Genomic DNA, 20,310 nt, shown 5'->3' on the forward strand with positions numbered 1-20,310 from the left:
CCACAGCAGCAAAGGTGTGCTGTGACCACCTGCAAATGCCCTGTGTGCTTACCTGCTTTGAAGACCTCTTTGGCAGTACTGAATTTCCTACTGGGATTTCAATGATATATAAATGGCATGGGTTCCGAAGCCACATTTTCCCACTTATATCCATTAGGTATTGTAAAATGAGGAGTTTGAAAAGAAAAACCCAAGTTCCAGTCTGTACCTAAAGACAGAAGCGTGGGTTGAAAATACAAAAATGCCAACCATTTCTTCCAACTCCCAGGACCCTCCTGTCTTGTTCCTGAAGAGAAGGGTACTGACCACAGGTAGGTATAAAAAGAAGGGACTCTTCATACAGGGAGAAGCAAGTGGGGCCCTTGGAATTACACCTTCTGATGTGGCCATTCAGCTGCCATATAGGTACTTACCGAAGCAGTCACATCAAAGTGGAATATCATAGGTGTTTTACAAAACTGAGCATCCCAGAAAGATAGGAGGGAGCCCAGGATGCGGCCCTCATCCACCTGAGTGTCAGTCAACCGAACAATCTTTAAAGGCACCTTTTCACTATTTAACTTCTTTTTCAGTTTTTCATGCAATCTCTTCACATAGAGAGACTTCCCTGTAATGTTAAAATAAGGAAATTAGATCCCAAGCCCATGGACCAAGAGGAACAGAATCCAGAGATTAGAAGTTACTTCTTAGGCAAGAGCAGTGGCATATGCTTGTAATCCCAGGAGTTTGGGAGGCTGAGGCAGGAAGATTGCAAATTCAAGGCCAGCCTCAGCAACTTAGTGAGGCCCTAAACAACTTAGTGAGACCATGTCTCAAAATAAAAAATTAAAAAGGCTGAGGATATGGCTCAGTGATAGGGCACCCCTGAGGTAAATCCCCATTAAAAAAAAGAAAAACAGTTACTTCTCTATGTAAAAATCAAAACTGATGCAATGGAACATCAGATTAGAGCACAATTGCACCATGAAGCCAGAGTCCCTAGCTGTCATCCACTCAGCATCCTGGCATTCTCCATGACGACGGCAGTGGAAGTGAAATAATGTAAAAGCAGAGGCATGTCCCAAGCAGGGAGGGGAGGGCAGGTTTTGTCCTGACAGGGCACAGTGTTGCTTATGGGATGAAATCAACAGAATGGAAGTCAGCACCTCTTATTAAGGACACATGACAGTGACTGAAGGGAGGGTGCAAAGCACTCTTCTTCTGGAGCCAGAGCAGCTATGCCTCCTCTGATCACACCAATGTGACCCAGAAGAGGTCAAGAGTTTACAAAAGAAAAAAGTGACCTGCAGAGAAGTCCATCCAAGGAGGAGCTGGGCTCCCGGGAACTGCAGCCTGGGTGGAAAGGGGCCCCTTCTAGAGGAAGTACTGACTGCTGGGAGTCAGACCCTCCTGAGACTCACTTTCCCACCTGCAGAGGGGTGTCATCTGAGGTGCCCACTGCTGCAGAGGCAGGGGTCATTGAGAAGCCCTGAGAGACTGCCTGCCCACCCCAGCACTCTCATTACCAACTCCGGCTCTCTCTGAGGCCACGAGCCCCACACACATCTGGTCTCTGAACACAGCTGCTGCAGACAGGATCTGTGCTGGGACCTGGTAGTGATGTGCCAAGTAGGCCTGGATGGCATGAAGGGGTGCCTTGGGGATGAGGTAGACTTTGTACTGGCTGAAGGCTGAGGGCAGGTAGCAGCATTCCCGTGCCATGTCGCAGACCACCACCAGCTGGTAGTCCTCCCGGGGACACTGTGTGCACAGGCTGCGGAACAGGGCCTCTGCCTGGCAGGCCACCTCGTAGCTCAGCTGATCTGCAAACAGCAGGCTGTAGACCTTGTGCCCCTGGGAAACTGGGGCCAGGCAGCGGTGCAGGAACAGGGCAACCTCCTCAAATGTGGTCCCTGGGGTACAGAGTAGCACCTCATTGAAAGTGGGCAGGGGCTGGCCTGGGGCCTGCATGTAGATGGCCGAGGTAGCCAAAAGCACCTCAGAATGGCTACACAAGACCAGGTTGGGCTGGCCAGCCTGCAGGCCCATGGGGAGTGACCGTTCCACAGGAGGCCTGCCCATCCTGGCCAGGCGAGCCAGACAATGGCCCAGGGCCTCCAAGTCCAGGCAGCCAGGCATAAAGACACTCATGCTCTCCAGGGACTGTTCCATGATGGCCCTCAGCTTGGTCACCAGGCTGATCTCAGCGGATTGCAATGAAGGTAATTTTTCCATCACTGTCCTCACGTGGTGTCTGGGGGCCTCATTGAACCCCTCGGTGGCCCTTAAGACGTCAGCTGGGGTGGAGTTGACTTTGATGAAGGACAGCATCATGAGGGCAGCTTCGCTGGGACTTTGCTTCCTGATCTAGGTACTCAGGAGGACCAGCTGCTCGGCCGTGTAGAAGTTGAGGTAAAAGTGCTCCCTGCGCTTTCTGCTCACCAGCTCCTTCCAGTCATTCAGGAAGTGCTCCATCTGCCTGCAGAGGGCTTCCAGGAGCCGGGTGACGTCCCCACTCTCTGTCAACTGGCTTACCAACTCCAAGTGGAAGTCCATGCAGATGGAGACGCCATTCCTGGGGCAGCAGGAGACCTCGGCAGTCCATGCCCGGAACAGCATGTTTCCCGCAGAGTACAGGTTCAGGAAGGCTTGCATGAGCCGCTGCACATGGCAGAATAACTGGGGGAAACAAGGGCATAAGGCAGATGTCACAGTGAACTACTGGAGGAGGACGTGCTAATATAGACACACATGGGTTCTAAGTCAAGGGTTTTGGGTTCACTCCTCCTTCAGGATCACTGGGAAACACGAAAAGCCTAGGAAGAGGGCAGCTACCTTCAGGAAGAGATCAGGTGGCAGATAAGAATGTTGACTGTGGGCTGGGCTGGTCTCAGTGGTAGAGCACTTGCCTAATATGTGCCAGAATCTGGCTCTATGGCTGCACTGGTGGAAAAATTGTCTACTGTGAAGTGCAAATAAACTGTAAGGAAAGAACCTATAACAGGAGAGAGAGAGAGAGAGAGAGAGAGAGAGAGAGAGAGAGAGAGAGAGAGAGAGAGAAGGGGGGAAGAGAAGGAGAGAGAGACTATTACAAAAACCAACAACCTATATCTACAATTATTTTAGGGTTTTTTTGGTTTATTTTTTGGGGGGGTGGTTGCTACCAGGGATTGAACCCAGGGTGTTATACCATTGAGTTATGTCCCCAGCCCTTTTTCATTTTGTGACAGGATCTCACTAAGTTGCTGACGCTGGCCTCTAACTTACACTCTTCCTGACTCCGTCCTGAGTCACTGATATTACAGGCATGTGCCACCACACCTGGCTCAGTTACTTTAGTTTTGATGAAGAGTGCCCATTAGAATATTGAGGTGTTTGACTTTGCCAATTTACAGAGTAAATGAAGCATTCATACTTCTCAGAACTATCTACTTGGTCACCTCCTGCTAAATGCAGCTGATTAACCACCAGTGGTGACAGATCTTAAGGATGCCTTCAGGGCCTCCAGGGCCTGTCCCACCTCAGATGTGGCTCCAGGCAAGGTGCACCCTGCAGACCCACCAGCTCCACTCTCTGGAGCCACTCTGTCCACCAGAAGCCAACCCCTGCCCCTTCCCCTTTGCAGGAAGCAGGGCAGTGAGCATGCCCAGCCTGAGGCAACAGGGCACCTGCTCACCTCAGAAAACCTCTCCACTTCCATATTCTTGTGGTCTTTCTTGCCAGACATCAGCATCAGCTTGTTTAAAAGATCCTTCAGCTCTTCTAAAGCGTAAGAGCGCTCTGGTTCCAGGCCACTGTGACCCCCAGGGAGGATCAGGCGCAGGATGGCAGAGATCTCTGGGGAGATCTGGGAGGCAAAACATGATTAGAAGCCATTTTCTTGTGGCTAAAATGCTGACTCTGCAGCAGGCCAGTGCATGCTACCAACACTGCACCTGGAATCTGAGAGGGCTCACCTTCTGGTCGCTTGTGGGTGCCCTGATCTCATAGATGCCTCTGCTGTTGATTGCTGTGGCCAGGGACAGGGACGAGAGCTCAATGGACCCATGGCTTTTCTTCACTGTCTTCAGCCACTCCATGTTCCTGGCAGAATCTCGCTGTTGGAACAAAAGCAGAGAATATGGGCCAGGGTTCAAATGACTATCTTCCTGGATGTCCTCCCCCTGCCTCTGTCCTTGCTGGGAAAACTCCAGCCACCCTCCTCTAGGGCTCCAGGCATAACTTCTTGCCTGAGGCTGCCTCAGGTACCCCTGGCTGTTCCCTAAGGACCCTGCCTATTGCTCAGGACCCTAACCACTCATTGTGGCTGCACTGGTGCCAGGTTTCTAGCTGACACTTAGAATGCATTTGGCCTGCACTTATGGTTGATTGGTAAGATAGCCACAGGCCGTACTCTCTGGTGGCAGGCCACCATCCTCCTGGGTTCCCAGAACAAAGGCCCTCTGAGGAGAGATGGTTGACTGAACAGGAGCCCTAAGTTCTTAATGTCTTGTCATGGTCCCTGAGCATGACCAGAAGAACAGGAAAAATCACAACAGAAAATGAGCTTCTAACAGAAAAACTGCAAACTGCTCTCTCTGTCCATCTCCTCACCCTCCAACCACATACAGGACTGTCCCAAGGCTGGTGCAGGCCTCTGGACATCTCTTCTCATTGGGTGAGTTATGAGTGTAAGTTTACTCAGACACTGGTACAGGTAATTTACTTAAATGTTTTTTTTTCTGATAAAAAAAAATCAACATCAATTGTGAAAAATACCAAAAAGTAACTAAACAAAAGGACAGTTACTAAATTCAGAGAAAAATGCTGCTTCCTACCTTGCTCTTTCTACACTTGTCCTGTAGGGTGGAGACTGCTCTTGACAAGCAGCTCTGTAGTTCTCTTCCAACCCAAGACAAAGAAAGCATTTCCATAGTGAAAAAAATCTGGTTTTAAACATCAGTTTAAATGGCTGCCCATGTGCCCTCAAAGCACAGCTGCTTCCCAAAGCTGCAAGACCTCCACACCTTGGAATCAGGAACAAAACTCACCAGCTTACTGGGCAGATGGGGGTCATTTTGCAGAGCCTTCCAGAGTTCTCTTAAAATTTCCATGAACTCGCTGAAGCCTGCCTTCTTGTCCAGCTTATACAGCAGGGACGCATAGCCCTGCACAGCATCGTGGAAGCAGGCCACCCAGTCCACGTCAATGTCGCTTTCTCCAGCTGAGATGGAGGCGAAGTCCACAAACACCTTGAGCTCGGTGAAGCCTGGGGCAGAGAGGGAGTCAGCACAGGACCACTCCATGATGCTACACAACTCTCACCTGGGGCAAGATCCTTCATGAGGCCATCAATAGACACTAAGTAAACACCTAGCATGTGTGGCACTTCCTGCCTTCCATTAGGACACTAGGATACCTTTTCTTTTGCAGCATATGATGACACCACTGAACAGCATCTAATCTTTACCAAACAATGTCCCAGGCACTGTTCTAGGCTTGTGTGTATCTTATTTCCTTTAATCTACAAACATTATCACCTGAACAAAAACACGTTCCATTGGTAAATATTTTGAATCAAATGTATGATATGTCAAGATCATTGTAATGTTTTGAGCAACTAATAAAAAAATAATAATAATATTGGGCAATCAATTATTTAAAAAACTGAGATAATTCCCCTAGGGTTAATTACTAATCAAAGAATGTAAGTCAAAGCAGACTCAGGAGTACAAGGTGGAAGCAGCAAAGCTCTGGATGAGAGCTGGAGCCAATGACGCCTCAGTGCCAGCAGGAGGTGGCCTTCTAGGCCTCTGTGGTGTGTGAGTGCTGTCCCCGCTCCACCTCCTTGAACTTTCTTTCTTACCTCTCCTCCCCTGCCTCTATCTAGTCCACACAACCACACAGGCTGCCCAGCCCTATGCTGGAAGAGAAGTATACAGGTTACACAAGCTTACAGCAGCAACACCCCTCTGTGGGCAAGAGCATGCCTAGGCCTCTGGCAGAATGAGCTTGAAGGAGAAAAAGAAGTCAGGATGCTTATGAAAATTATGTCAGTGTCCACAGATGGAAAGAGCAACAAAGGAAACAGTTTTAACCAGAAGCCTGAAAAGCTGTCCTGATGCAAACTCCACTGTGGGCCTAGAAGCAGACACTGTCCCCGCAACCCAACACATGCACATGATTGAGGCAGGACATCCTTAAGGTCAGGAACCCCATTTGGCAAACACCTGAAGCTGAGCTCCCACCATACCTCTCAGCTCGTCGTGTAGCCAGCTGACCAGCTCCTTCTGCAGGGCCAGCTCCTCCAGACACTGGCGGTGGGGCTCACTGATGTCCTGCAACAGCTTCTTGGCCTGGATGAGCTGTGGGCTAATCTGGTTCAGTCTCTCATGGTGGGTGGCCTTGAAATCATCAATCTGCAAGATGAAGCTCTGCTGTGGGCTGTTCCAGCAACCACCCACACCTGCCCTCCAGTATGCCTGGACAAGCAGCTGCTATAGCAGAGCCTGACACATTCTTGCACCAAGGATAGCATGACCTCCACAGCCCTCCTGGCTAAGCTGCAGTTGCTACTGTCCCCAGTACCCAGGTCCTGTGAGGAAGCTTTCATAGACTTCGAAACCTGCTACTCACAGCAGCCGAGCCAGGTCCATGATGTTAGCTTCTCTGGGGGAGTTACTCATAGACTTACCGAAGGGTTCAAGTCTAGATATAGACCATTCCACACTCTGTGTTAAATTTTAAGCATTAACATACCTGCCTCTACTGAAAATCCACACACCTTAGAAATGTGAGACTAAGAAACAGGAAGAGATTCAGGCCTGAGCTACAACAGGAGCAATGTACCATTTGGCATTCCCACTGCAACTAGGAGAGGTACCTGGACAGATGACAAAATATTTCCCTTTGTGCTTTCATAACCTAAAGAGATGAGATTCCTCTGGAAAGGGGTAGGTTTTTTCTACCCTGAATTTTTGGCCCTCATATAGACCCAAGAAAACTCACTAGCTAAGGAACAGTCACACTGTCTCAAGCAAAGGTAAAAACCCAGGGCTTGGAATGTTCCAGACTTAGTGCAGCCCAGATGAGAGTCTTTGGAGGGGGCTGCCTCACTGATTTTCCCAGAAAACCTGGGGCTTCTAAGGAGTCTGAGGTAGGCCCCCACCTCCCAGGAGTCCCCAGCAAATAACTTACAAAGTTTATTAAAGTGTAAATAACACTGAAGTCACCAGTCAATCCAAAATCCTTTTTGAACTGCAAGATGACCTTGGCCGAGCTGATTGCCTGGTGCAGGCTATGGTACTCCTTGATCTGTTCAACACGCTCTGAGATCCAGCCCCTCTGGGCCTGGGGGTCTACTTTACACATGATCTGGAGGTCTAAAGTCAGGTCATTGTATTTATCTACAAAACCCTTGAAGAAGACATTAATTTATCCAAAGGTGATCTCTCCTCACTTCAGATCGTGATACAGTTTCATGAACCTCTGGTAACAAGGCAAGTACAAGTACTCAAAGGTCTCTAAAAGCGCAAGGGTTTGTCTTTCAGACTCTCCTTGGGGATGACTTAATGACTCTGCAGCTTCTTCCCAGAAGATCTGGAAGAGCCATTTTTTTGACCTCATGGTCCAGGTTGTAGTGCGTCATCAGCTTGCAGGCTGAGGACAGCGGCTATCTCACCCTCATGGCTTCATTCAGTCTTTTGCAGTTCAAGTCTTCTGAGTGTCTTGCTTCAATCTCTCCAAAATCCACTTTGGAAACCACAAGGAAACATGGAAGTTAAACTGCTAGACACAGTAGCATCTTATTTTACTTTCCTAGTATTTCTAATAACTTCTTTGAGAAAACACAAATTAATATTATTTATGGGATTTTTTTTTTCTTAAGAAGAATTCATCCCTCCTCCCCTCCACACTGCCACGGGATTGTTTATCAGTTTTCATGATAAAGAACAGACTGGAAGCTCTTGTGTGGAGAGAACAGTTGGTAACACAAATCCATCTCCCTCCCAAATTCCATTCCAGTGACAGATTAGAAAATGCTTTTAAAACATCATAACCAGCAGGAACAAGGACAGTAGAAAATAAGCCCAATAACAACACAACCTGAGAAGTAGAAAGATGGCCATACCAGTGGCAAATGACACTTGGGGCCTAAGAACAGAGACCCTAAAGACACAGCAGAGGTGAGCTCAGCCAGGCCCAGCACAAGTTTCTGGCACTCAAGGACACTAGATGTTAAGGTCACTCTGGACTGGAGGAGGCAGAGAGGGAACTGGAATTGGGTTCAAAGTCTGTTTAAGAAGCAGTTGGTGAGAGTCCACCTCCACCATGGAGGCAGATGGGGGCTGCCCGCCCCCTGTCAAGGGGCACGAAGGACCAACTGCAGGGCTCTCTGGCCTGGAGGCTACTTCTAGACACACACCTGTCTTGGGCAGCTACAGAGGACAGGGAGTATTCAATCTAAGGACAAAGAGGATGACACAGTCACCAGGGCAGGAAAACTGGAATAAAAGTGGGGCTCACTCTCCTCCTCTCCCTCTTGGCTCCAGAAGTCTGGCAGCAGGCAGGGGGTGCAAATATGACCAGCTCACAAGAGAAGCCCTCAAGGACTAGGTCAATTTAAGGGCAGCCACAGAGCCCCACAGGTCACAGCCCAGAAGCCTGTCCATCCACCTGTGGGGACTGTCTTCATACCGACAAATGAAAATCTCCAATCAGAACAGAAAAAGTTTTAATGTGGGAAATATATCCAAAAAAGCCAATAGGGATTGTGTAGCTCAGTGGTAGAATGCTTGCCTAGCATGCGTTCAATCCTCAGTGCCATTAAAAAAAAAAAAAAGTCTAGCGTCCATCCCCAACATGCAAAAAAGGAAAGAAAAAAAGAAAGCCAACAGATAAAAGCAACTTGGATGAAATGGGAAAAAACGGGAAAACATGCTGCAACCACGAACCACAAGAACATAGTATATAAATGAATATTTCAAGAGAAAAGGGAGGGGCTGGGATTGTGGCTCAGTGATAGAGCATGCACCTAGCACATATGAGGCACTGGGTTCTATCCTCAGCACCACATAAAGATAAATAAATAAAGGTATTATGTCCATCTACAACTAAAAAAAAAAAATCTTTTAAAAAAAAAAGTTTTGGGCACCATGGTACACACCTGTAATCCCAGTGGCTGGCAAGGCTGAGGTAGTAGGATCACGAGTTCAAAGCCAGCCTCAGCAAAAGAAAAATAATAAACAACTCAGTGAGACCATGTCTCTAAATAAAATACAAAAATAGGGCTGGGGATGTAGCTCAGTGTTCTAGTGCCCCTGAGTTCAACTCCAGTGCCAAAAAAAAAAAAAAGAAAAAAGGGAGTGCCTTCAAATTAACTATATATAAGAGCTGAAATAAAGAATTCAATTCCCAGGTTACAGGAGGAGATTGAAGAGAAGGCTCAAGAAGTGAAGCCCAAGCAGGAGAGATGTCATGGGAGTCAGGCAACCATGCCAGGAGGCCCAGCAGCTGCTGATGTGTACCCTGCAACAGGGAAAGCATAATTAACCAATTCAGGAGAATGCTCTAGAGCTCTAAGACTAGATCTCTGGCTGAGACCTGCCAGTGCCCCATCCTAGAGATGGAAAAGAGACCCAAGGCCAGGCACAGATTAATGTCACCTTCAGAACACTAGGGCCAGACAGTTCTCAAGAGCATCCAGAGAAGGACAAAAAGCTCCATACAGAGGATCAATAGCGAGAATGCATCTGACATCCCAATGCAGCACTTATGCAGCACTCTGAAAGAAATTCTGTCCCTGGCCCAATGATCAACCTACAGCAGGGGCACAGTTCTGTATCTGGCCTCCTGTGTCCCTGTCCCAGCAAGCAGTAGATGCCACCTTCTGTCAAACAGGAGTCAAGCACAGGCCAGAGATGCAGGACCTGCCCTACCAGCCCAGAGGCCAAGGCAACCCTGGGAGACAGAGGAGATTAAGGGCCAACTCCCCGCTAGGGAAAATAAGCCCTCTGTCCTGGGAGACGCTTCAGAGACATCCACTCAGATAGCTGGTTCAGTTTGGTGCTGAATTTGAAATAAACACAATGAAAAAGGGGAAAAGAAAGTACCAAGGCAAGAAATGCAATTCCACCAACTACAGAAAGTTTGTTCCAGAACCATGGAGTGGCTGTGGTCCACCGCACGGCTCGCCTGTGAATCCTGTGTTCACACCATGGCGAAGGCCCTACCCTGAAGAAGGTACAGTAACTCAGGACACCACTGGGAGTGACAGAGCAGCAAGCAGCCTCATGTTCAGGGCACAGACTGGAGAAAGATCTACCCCTCCCCTCCTTGGGAAGCCAGCATAGGACACTGACACTGGGAAATTGGGGACATCGACAGGTGTAGAGGCACACAAACAAGAATGTACAAGGGGAAGCTGCTTCCATGGGCAAATGCATTGAAAACTGGGTCAAGAATGTTTTTTAAAAGCTTCTCCCAGAAAAAAAAGGCCCCACTATTTGTGGCCTGCTTAATCCCCGTGACAGCTCTCAAGGGTTCCCAGTGCAACTGCGGGAGCAGTACCTTGGATGAGATGCTTCACCTTCCCACACAGCCTCAGGAGGCTGTCCACCTGTCTCTTCTCTCTCTTCAGAAACATGACTTCGCCCATCCTCCAGTCCAGTGTCTCTTCCATGTCACAATTTTTTTGTTGGAATGAAGAACTTTTTGTCTCTGGAAAATAATGACAAAGTCAGCCAAAGGAAACAAACTTCACGATATTCCTTTCTCTCCCTGGGAGTGCCCCACAGTCACCATCAGAAGGACAAGGAGGCCCCCACTTGGTGGCATAGAGGAGGACAGCCAGCACACATGTGAACACAGGCTTCTTACCAGCCTGGCCACAGCTCACCTAACTGCCACAGGTCCAGAAACTGACTTTTGTGCTTCAGGATCAGCTCCAACCGTCTGGCCAATATGGACCCATCCAGGACATCACCAGCAACCTCTCTGAAGACAGAGCTGGCGGCAGCCATCAACCTCTTGGCATCCTCTGTGATGTTGGCTAAGAGCTTCTCATCTGTCCCTGAGAAGACAACGAGCACAATGAGCATGTGGCCCTCCCCTCTCCTTGCCATTAGAACCTCTCACCAGCCCCCTGCCCACATGGCGCTGGCAGCAGTCAGTGGTGTTTCCAGATGCGCTGATGCCTTACTCAGCTATGCCTGTACCTGTGAGGTTCAGGTCCTAACCTAGTGCATCTCCTGTCTGGGAGGAGGAGACCCTTCCAATGGCCAAAGTCAGCCAGGAGAACCACAGTGCTCAGGGTTGAAGTCCTGAGCCCATGCTACAGTGAACGTATTTCTTGAACTACATATGATATTCTTGGAAATTCACCTTGTGGGAGACCAACCTTGCACGTGACTGAGTCACACTCCCTGGCTGGGTGCTGAGGCACTCAGTCACAGAAATGTGACAAAGCTTTCCCCATCCTTCTTGGGTTTAAGGGACTGTGCCTTGTGCATAGGTGAAGTTATGCTCACCTGTTCCTTTGTAATATAACCCCTTGCCCTGTTTAGGATAGAATCTTTCATAGAAGTGCCTGTGTGTGTCCCCTTCTCTTACTATGCCCTTGGATGTGGCCTACTCAGATGTCAGTCAACATGCTGACAGCAGACATCATAAAGATAGACTCAGCCCCCTGAAACCTGACCCCTTGCCTCATTTGAATAGCTTCTCCTCAATAAAAGGGGTCAGCATGTGCTCTCGCTCTCTCTCTTCCTGAGGATCCTTAAAGTCAGAGGAGCCGTCACTGTTACCCCAAACAAAAAGGTATTTGTGTCTCTTTTGTTTTATTTGGTGTACCCCAGTTCAACTGGAGTGACCCCTGAGCCTTTTAGTCACAAGTACAGAAACCCGGCACAGCTGTCTTGAGAATCACTGCAGTAGGAGGAAAATAAACTGCAACAGGATAAGCTCACATCAGAGGCCACTCCATGGGTGTAGGGAAGCATCTGCACAGCATCCAGGAAGGAGGCAGATCCATGCTGCAGCTTCATGCTCTGCCTATCTTGTCTGCGGATCAAAACCTGGAACATGAGCTTTTGGAGCAACTAGAGGACAATATTTTAAAACATGACTAGTTTAACTGCCAGACTATTTATCTCACAGTAATATGAGGTTCATATAGTATAATGAGAAGACCAAGTTTATTTTTACCATAAAAAAACAAAGATAAGGGGCTGGGGATGTGGCTCAAGGGGTAGCACACTCGCCTGGCATGCGCAGGGTGCTGGGTTCGATCCTCAGCACCACATAAAAATAAAGATGTTGTGTCCACCAAAAACTAAAAAATACATATTAAAAAAATTCTCTCTCTCTCTTTAAAAAAACAAAACAAAGATCACAGGGGGCTGAGGTGCAGCTTGGTGGTAGTGTGTTAGGCTACCAGGAATGAATCCCTGGTTCATCCCCAGCATCACCCCCACACAGAGTGCAGCTGAGATGACCTTCAGTGGGAGAATGGACCAATCCAGGCACATCCAGACAAGGGGACTTTACTCAGTGATAAAAGGAACGGAACCAGGAAGCCAGGAAAAGACAAGCAGGAGCCTTAAATGCATGCTGTGGAGTGTAACAGTGAACTCTTCCCCAGCAGGCTGCTGTGGCCCGTGCACACAGCAGCCACCTTCAGAACCACACACTACTCCTGCCTATGACCTGGTATAGAACAGAGCAGCTGGTTTGGCTGAGACAATCATTGGCCCTGGGTTTTTATTGCCACACAAGTGCTTTCCCACTACAGGATCTGAATCTAGCAATTTACACATAAACCTGCACCATCATTTCCAGGGCAATGTATGACACTTGGGAAGGTGATGGCTCAAGAGTCACTTCATGTTTTGTTAGTTATCAATATTGGTCTCAAAATGTGACACATGAGCTTCACAGGGAGGCAAGCTGGGCTTGGACTGATTTCTAATCATTTGTTGTCTTGGACACAGTGAGTCTCCAACATCCTGGTTAAGCAATGTGCCCTGGGCACTTCCATTCTCTCATCTGGAAATCAAGGGGCTTGGGGACTTTCAGAGGGTTGCTTCAAGGACCATGTGTCCTCCCAGGAGCACATATTCAGCAGGCACTCAGCAGAAAATGGTTCTAGTGTTAGAAGCTCTTTATGCCTAACACATGCCTAGGCACCTCCATGCATCCTGACTTTACCAAACCTCAGCACATACAGGCTGAGGACCAGGTCAAGTACCTTGCCTGTTCATTTGCCCAAGGAAGGACAGCAACTCCAACCAGTCCTACACACACCGTACAACTTGAAGAGCTGCTTCACATCAGGCCCTGTTAGCAGGTGTTCAAGAATCTCATCCAGGACTTCCACAAGCTCTCTGTTGTTCCTGGGCCAGGACTTGGTGATCACAGCAGACACAAGGCTGCCAAATTTCTGCAAATCATGACGAGAGACTCCCTCTAGGACACTGATCTGAGACTAAAAGAAAATGAATTAAAAGAGAGAGCTGAGAAGATTTTACTGATTTGTTTTTTAATGACACAAGTTAGCACCCAAGAGCATTTCATAAATCTACTGAAGCTAGTTTTATAGTGCCTCAAAAAAAATAATAATACAGAAGAGATGTTGGGCTACCCCCTGGTAGCTTGGCCTATTGGAGGCCCTGGGTTTCATCCCCTGTATTGCAAAAAGAAAAGAAACATAAAATACTAAATATTTCCTAGGGAATTTCCATTGTCCTGGCCTGGCTCCTTATGTGAGGTGCCAGAGGTTTGAAGATGCATACACATGCACAAACACACCGCTATATCCCCAAGTCACACACCCTCCCAGCTCATTGTCAGCTTCTGTATTTCTCTTAGACTTGCCTGTCATGAAAAAATGCCAAAAACAAGATGAGGGAAAACTTTACTACATCACAAGCTGCCCTCAAACACCACAGACACTCCAATTCTCCTTCTGATGCTTCGCCAAGAAACAAAACAGTTTTCTTCTTTGCATTCACATTTTTGCAAAAAAAAAAAATGAAAAAGTTTCAGTGATTAATAAAAAAACACAGGGTGAACTAATAACAGGTACTTTTGATACTTAACAGGATAAAAGAAAACATTAATTAGCAATGAATAAAAAGTTATAGACCATAGGGAAGTGAGATTTATCCTAGGAATAAAACCATGTTTTTACATCAAAAATCAGTTAATAAGCCTGGTGTAGGGGCACATGCCTGTAATCCCAGCAGCTCACTAGGCTGAGGCAGGAGGATCACAAGTTGGAGGCTAGATTCAGCAACTTAGTGAGGCTCTGTCTCAAAATGAAAAACAAAAAGAGGTGGCAATGTGGCTCAGTGATAAAGCACCCTTGGGTTCCATCTCCACATGCAGACACGAAAACATGAATACATTATGCTGATAGAAAAAAGTTACACAACCATTGTAATAGATACAGAAGAAGTATTAGGCAAAACTCCAAGAACAAGACCAGGATAGCCAATTTCACTCCTTTCACAGTGCCAGAGTTGCTATCCAGGGCAATTAGTTAGGGAAAAGGAAAACAAAAGTGTTGGGATTGTAAAGGAAGTACTAACTTACAGGCAGATAACATGGTCTTCTATGTCAAAACTTCAAAGAAGGTACTCTCCCACGGATACCCCGCTAGAGAAAAGAAATGAGCCTGCAAAGCTGTAGGCCACAGAGATGAGGTGCTGCCCTGTTTCCAAGTGCTAGTGATAAACAACCCAAAAACATATTTGAGAAAACAATTTTTAAAAATATTTTTTGTGCTGGAGATGTGGCTCAAGCGGTAGCGCGCTAGCCTGGCATGCATGCGGCCCAGGTTCGATCCTCAACACCACATACAAACAAAGATGTTGTGTCCGCTGAATACTAAAAAATAAATATTAAAAAACAATTATCTCTCTCTCTCTCTTAAAATTTTTTTTTAGTTGTAGATGGACACAATACCTTTATTTTATTTAATTTTTATGTGGTGCTGAGGATCAAACCCAGTGCCTCACAAGTGCTAGGCAGGTGCTCTACCACTGTGCCACAACCCCAGCCCTGAAAAAATAATTTGTTACAATAGCAAAGGAATAAAGTATTTAGGAGTAAATTTCATAAAAGAAATGCAGACCTCACCATTTGCAAACTGCAAACTACTGTCGACCCACTTGAATCTAATGTATGAAATATGATATGTCAAGAGCTTTGTAATGTTTTGAACAACCAATAAAAAAAAGAAAAAACTTAAAGACCAAAATAAATGGAAAGACATTCCAGGTTCAGAAGCCATGAGATGTGACATTGTTAAGAGGTCAACACTCCCCAAAATGACTTAGATTCAAAACCATCCCTGTCAAAATCACAGCTGCTTTCCTTGCAAAAACTGACAAACTGATTCTAAAATTCATATGGAATCCCGAGATCCAGATTAGCAAACAATACAAAAAGAGGAGAACAAATCAGGAGAATTCATGCTTCTTGATTTTACGACCTACTAGAAAAAAATGGCAGTGGAAACATGGACAGATGTGAGGTGAACCCTCACAGCTGCGGCCAACAGACTTTTTGACAAGAGTGCCAAGATCACTCAAGGGGTGAAGTACAGTGCCTTCCTCAAATGGTCTGGAACAGATGGATCTCCACATGCAAGAGAATGTATCTGGACCCTTACCTCATACCACATAGAAAAAGAAACTAATGTTAAGAGCTAACACTCTAGAGCATTCAGAGGGGGTTGCTCCATGACAGAGCACGTATTAGCATATGGTCCTAGGTTAGCACTCAGTGCCAAAAACAAAATAAAAACCTTTTATTTTTATTTTAAAGAGAGAGTGAGAGAGGAGAGAGAGAGAGAGAGAGAGAGAGAGAGAGAGAGAGAGAGAGAGAGAGAGAGAATTTTTAATATTTATTTTTTAGTTCTCGGCGGACACAACATCTTTGTTGGTATGTGGTGCTGAGGATCGAACCCGGGCAGCACGCATGCCAGGCAAGCGCACTACCGCTTGAGCCACATCCCCAGCCCCCAAAATAAAAACCTTTTAGAGGAAGACACAGGTAAATCTTCATGACCCAGGATTTAGCACAAGATGTCAAAATTACTAGCAACAAGAGAAAAAAAAAGACACATTGAATTTTTCCAAAAGTAAAAACCTTCTCAGGAGTGGTGGGGCACACCTGTAATCTCAGCTACTCAGGAAGCTGAGGCAGGAATATTGCAAGTTTGAGGGCAACTTTGTGAGATTGTTTCACAAAATAAAAAATAAAAAGGGGTAGAGATGTAGCTCAGTGTTAGAGCACCCCTGGTTTCAATCCCTACTACTGCAAAAAAAGAGAGAAAAAGAAATTAAAAATTCTGTGCTTCTAAAGAAAACACCAAGAGTGAAAACAATCCAGAGAATGGAAGAAAATGCTGGCAGATCACATATCTGACCAGAGATTTGCACCTGATTATCCAAAGAACTCTCATAAGCCACAATAAAAGAAAGACATAGAGCTCAATTAACCATTTGAGGAAGGCACTGAACTTCACCCCTTAAGTGATCTTGGCACTCTTGTCACAAAGTCTGTTGACCGCAGCTGTGAGGGTTCACCTCACATCTGTCCATGTCTCCACTGCCATTTCTTTCTAGTAGACATTTGTCCAAAGACATAGAAAACAGAAATAGCCAAAAAACATATGAGAAGGTATCTGAGGTCATATCTATCAAAGTCACCAGAGAAACCACTCCACACCCCCAAACTGCACAGTGACAGGTCTGAGAGCACAGGCTATGGGGGTGTGGAGAAGTCAGGACCCTCCTAGGCTGGCAACTGACATGGAAATGGTCCAGCCACTGTGGGAATGGGCCAGATAGTCCTTCAATCACATAGGTACCAAGTGATCCAGTCACTCCACCATAGGCGCAGAGAGTGTGAACAGCACATCCACACAAACCCATGTGTGGAGGTCCACAGCAGCAGACTGATAACAGCCATCAGTCAGGGAGAGCCCGGATGTCCACCAGAGGACAAATGGAACATAAAAGCCCCCTGAGTCCATATGATGAGTAACATGTAGTCATGAAAAGGGACAAAGAACTGATAGGTACTCCAGAGTGAATGACCTTGAACACATGCTCAACGAAGCCAGGCACCCAAGGCCACAGCCTGTGTGATTTCATTCCTGAGACACCTGAGTAGTCTGTGGAGGAGGAAGGAAGATTTGGTGCTGCTGGGGAAGGCCTTGGTGCCAGCATGGTGGAGGGCAGACTCCACAGCTGAAGGGCTGCATTTTCTTTCTGAGCTGATGAGAATGTTGCCAAGTAGACTGTGCTGGTGGCACCCACACCTGAAACACATCACTCCCCCTAAGTTTGGCTTCCAAGGGTGAGTGACAGGAGATGTGGCTGCCATGTTACTAAAGCACTGAGCAAAGAACAAATGAAAGCCTTAGAAGTATTAGTTATGTAAAAAGACTAGAGCCTGTTTCCCTAGAAAAAGTGAGCTCTGCTTCTCATGACTCCACTGGCCAGCAGTGTGCAGGGCTTGAAGTGTCCAGCAGGAAATACAGAAGGACCCTGGGAGCCTCAGGGTACTGTGTGGGGAATGTGCCAGGCAGAACCTCCTCCCATTTTGCAGAAAAAAGCTAAGTGAAATGATAGAATCTTTCCCCTCTTTTTCTGCAGTGTTGGGAATAGAACCCAGGGCCAAGCTGGGCAAGTGTTCTACCCCAACAAGGATGGAGTCTATTTAACTTCAGAAGCTTCCTTCCATAGATGTTTTGTCAACCTTTGGGGTCATTTCCTGCATATCTGTTGGGCAAGAGTTAACAGACCACAAACAAACCAGGGGGAACGATCACAATGGCAATTGGAGGCACAGCCCACCACATCAGCTACACGATGGCTTGTGGTTTTGCACAGGGTTCTGCAACAGGAAGCCAAGTTGCATGTCAAGGAGTGGGTAGAGAGCACTGGATTGCAGCATGAGGCCCAAGCCAGGGAGGGGGCACCAAGGACCCAATCCTGGTCAGCACAGGCCTTGGAACTGGCAGGCACTTAAGGCCTGGAGCTGGCCATATCAGCAAGTATCTGTGAACCCAAGCATGTTTCCCAAGAAGAGATTGGTCACCTGGCAGGCAGAGCTCACAGCTTCGATGACACACTTCTCAAAGCTCTTGGCCACACTGTCCTTGAGGCCAGCGGCATCCCAGTGAGGGCTACAGAAGGCAGAGATCTGGGAAAGGGGCCTCTCCTGCAAACACAGCGGTGGGTCGGGGTGTAAGTGCCTGGTTGTTCTGACTCCCCTCCTCCCTGTCCTATACTAAGCATGTCCTCCCTGCCCCTCACTAGAAGAGTAAAGATGAAACCAAGTTAGTCTCTTCTCATATTGCAAAAAAAAGCAGGCAGAATAGCAGCTTGTAAAAACATGTAAATTTTGAAAAAGAGCCATTTTTCCTTTCTTTTGTCTTCCTAAAAACATCCATTTAATCAGATCCATATAAAACACTCATGGAGAAACCAACTTTTCTGGGTCACAGACCTTCATTCAAAATGAAGGGCATTTTTTGTTTATTTCCTCCATGTCACTGTTTTTAATAAGGCTCCTGCCACCAGTAGGTCCCTTGGAGCACTTATACATGGAGGGCTTGATGACATGTTATGTCTAGGGCTCCAGTAAGAGCACAATCCCATTCCCTGGCTCTTCTCAAGAACATCACACTAGAACTCTGAAATGTTTCTGAGGTCAAACTGCAAAGCTCTGATCAGAAACAGAAATGCAAAGCTTGGGTGGATCCCAGGGCCTGTACATGTGTGCTCTGCTTGTAGCCCCAGGTGCTGCAACAGTCTGGGCTCATCACCATGTTGATGGTGTCCTCCATGTCTGGTACCTTCTTGAGCCTCCCTTCCATGTCCCCCAGCAGCGACTCCTTCCAGTCATACTCTACAGGAAAGTTTATTTCCACCAGCCGCCGCCAGACCTGTAAAACCCACATGTTAAGTGACAGCCACAGGGACAAGTAAACACCACAGAGATATCCTACAGAAAAGACAGCAACAACAAGGCATGGGGGTACCTCTGGTCCCAGTTGCTCAGGAGGCTGAGGCAGGGGGATCTTGAGTCCAAAGCCAGTCTCAGCAACTTAATGAGGCCCTAAGCAATTCAGTATGACAGTCTCTAATTAAAAAATAAAGAAAAGGGCTGGGGATGTGGCTCAGTGGTTGAGTGCCCCTGGGTCAAATTCCCAGTACAGAAAAAAAAAAAAAAAAAGAAGCACTTTGCTAAAGCACTTGGAGGCAGCATCCTAACACGTCTCCAAGCCCAGGTAGGCATCCTATCCACACACCATGTCTGCTGAGGACAGGCAGCGTTAGGAGAACAGGAGCCTGGAGCAGGTGCCCCTAGCCATATGCCTCCATATGTCCACCTGATATCTAGATCCAGGGTCTACCTTGGGACACACAATGCATTTACTGGTCATGTCTCTTTTCTAGAGAAGTTCCCTGGCCTTATCTTTTCTGATACTGACAATTTTGAAAAGTTCAGGTCATTCTGCAGACTGTCTCTTGACCTAGTTGGCTCACAGTTTTCCCATGATTACAATTGTTTGGTTGGGACACTGCTAAGCCAAGCCACGAAAAAATGTACTCAGTGTAGGTCAGGTGTGGCCAAACATCTGCACTTTCCACAGGTGCCTAGCCAAACACCTTGAGCCTGACCAAGCAGCCCATGAAACCTGTTGGTGCCACCAGGGCTGACCAAGAGGTCGGTCCTTGGTTAAGGCTTATCTGCCAGATTTCTTCACTGTGAGAGTCATCTTTCCTCATCCATAAAGGCTTCTGCAATGGGACACTGGATATCCTGTGACTTCCTGGCACCCCCACCGAGCTCAGGATTCCTGAGTGATACCTGCCTGCATCAGCTACTATACCTTGGTTACAGAGTGACAGTTTTCTATTGCAATTATTTCTTCTACATTTTTTAACCCCATTCTTTGATAGAAGAATAGAAAAGTTCCTTTTTTCTCTTTTTTTCTGTAAGTATGTTTAACAATGAATTTTAATCCATTCCTATCACTTTGCCTTTTATGGGGCTGGGGTTGTGGCTCAGCGGTGGAGTGCTCGCCTAGCATGTGCAAGGCCCTGGGTTTGATCCTCACCACCACATAAAAATAAACAAATAAAATTGAGGTATTGTGTCCAACTACAACTGAAAAATAAATATTAAAAAAATAATAATCAAATTGTGCCAGATTCAGCTAATGTGAGCATCTTCAACAGTTTTCTTAAAAAAATTGGAATAACTTTAGACTTGCAAAAATGCTGCAGAGATATCCCAGATAATTTCTATGTTCTCTTAACCCCATTTCTG

The 20,310-nt window shown here is 46.9% G+C and overlaps 1 pseudogene across 1 annotated transcript in view; it reads right to left on the bottom strand.

Moving 5' to 3' along the window:
- Positions 1-20,310, bottom strand: part of LOC144369715 (E3 ubiquitin-protein ligase RNF213-like) — an 87,041-nt pseudogene that overhangs the window by 10,175 nt on the left and 56,556 nt on the right. Inside the window, exons 9-21 of the transcript XR_013429439.1 lie at positions 18,830-18,919; positions 18,070-18,192; positions 13,261-13,441; positions 10,856-11,029; positions 10,528-10,677; positions 7,156-7,710; positions 6,212-6,377; positions 5,010-5,227; positions 3,936-4,076; positions 3,656-3,826; positions 1,506-2,658; positions 414-607; positions 53-208 (exon numbers count right to left, since the gene is read on the bottom strand). The product of XR_013429439.1 is annotated as an E3 ubiquitin-protein ligase RNF213-like (transcript). The remainder of the gene's footprint in view (positions 1-52; positions 209-413; positions 608-1,505; positions 2,659-3,655; positions 3,827-3,935; positions 4,077-5,009; positions 5,228-6,211; positions 6,378-7,155; positions 7,711-10,527; positions 10,678-10,855; positions 11,030-13,260; positions 13,442-18,069; positions 18,193-18,829; positions 18,920-20,310) is intronic.

The sequence above is a fragment of the Ictidomys tridecemlineatus genome, chromosome 13 (genome assembly GCF_052094955.1).
Source record: "Ictidomys tridecemlineatus isolate mIctTri1 chromosome 13, mIctTri1.hap1, whole genome shotgun sequence".
Lineage (NCBI taxonomy): Eukaryota > Metazoa > Chordata > Mammalia > Rodentia > Sciuridae > Ictidomys > Ictidomys tridecemlineatus.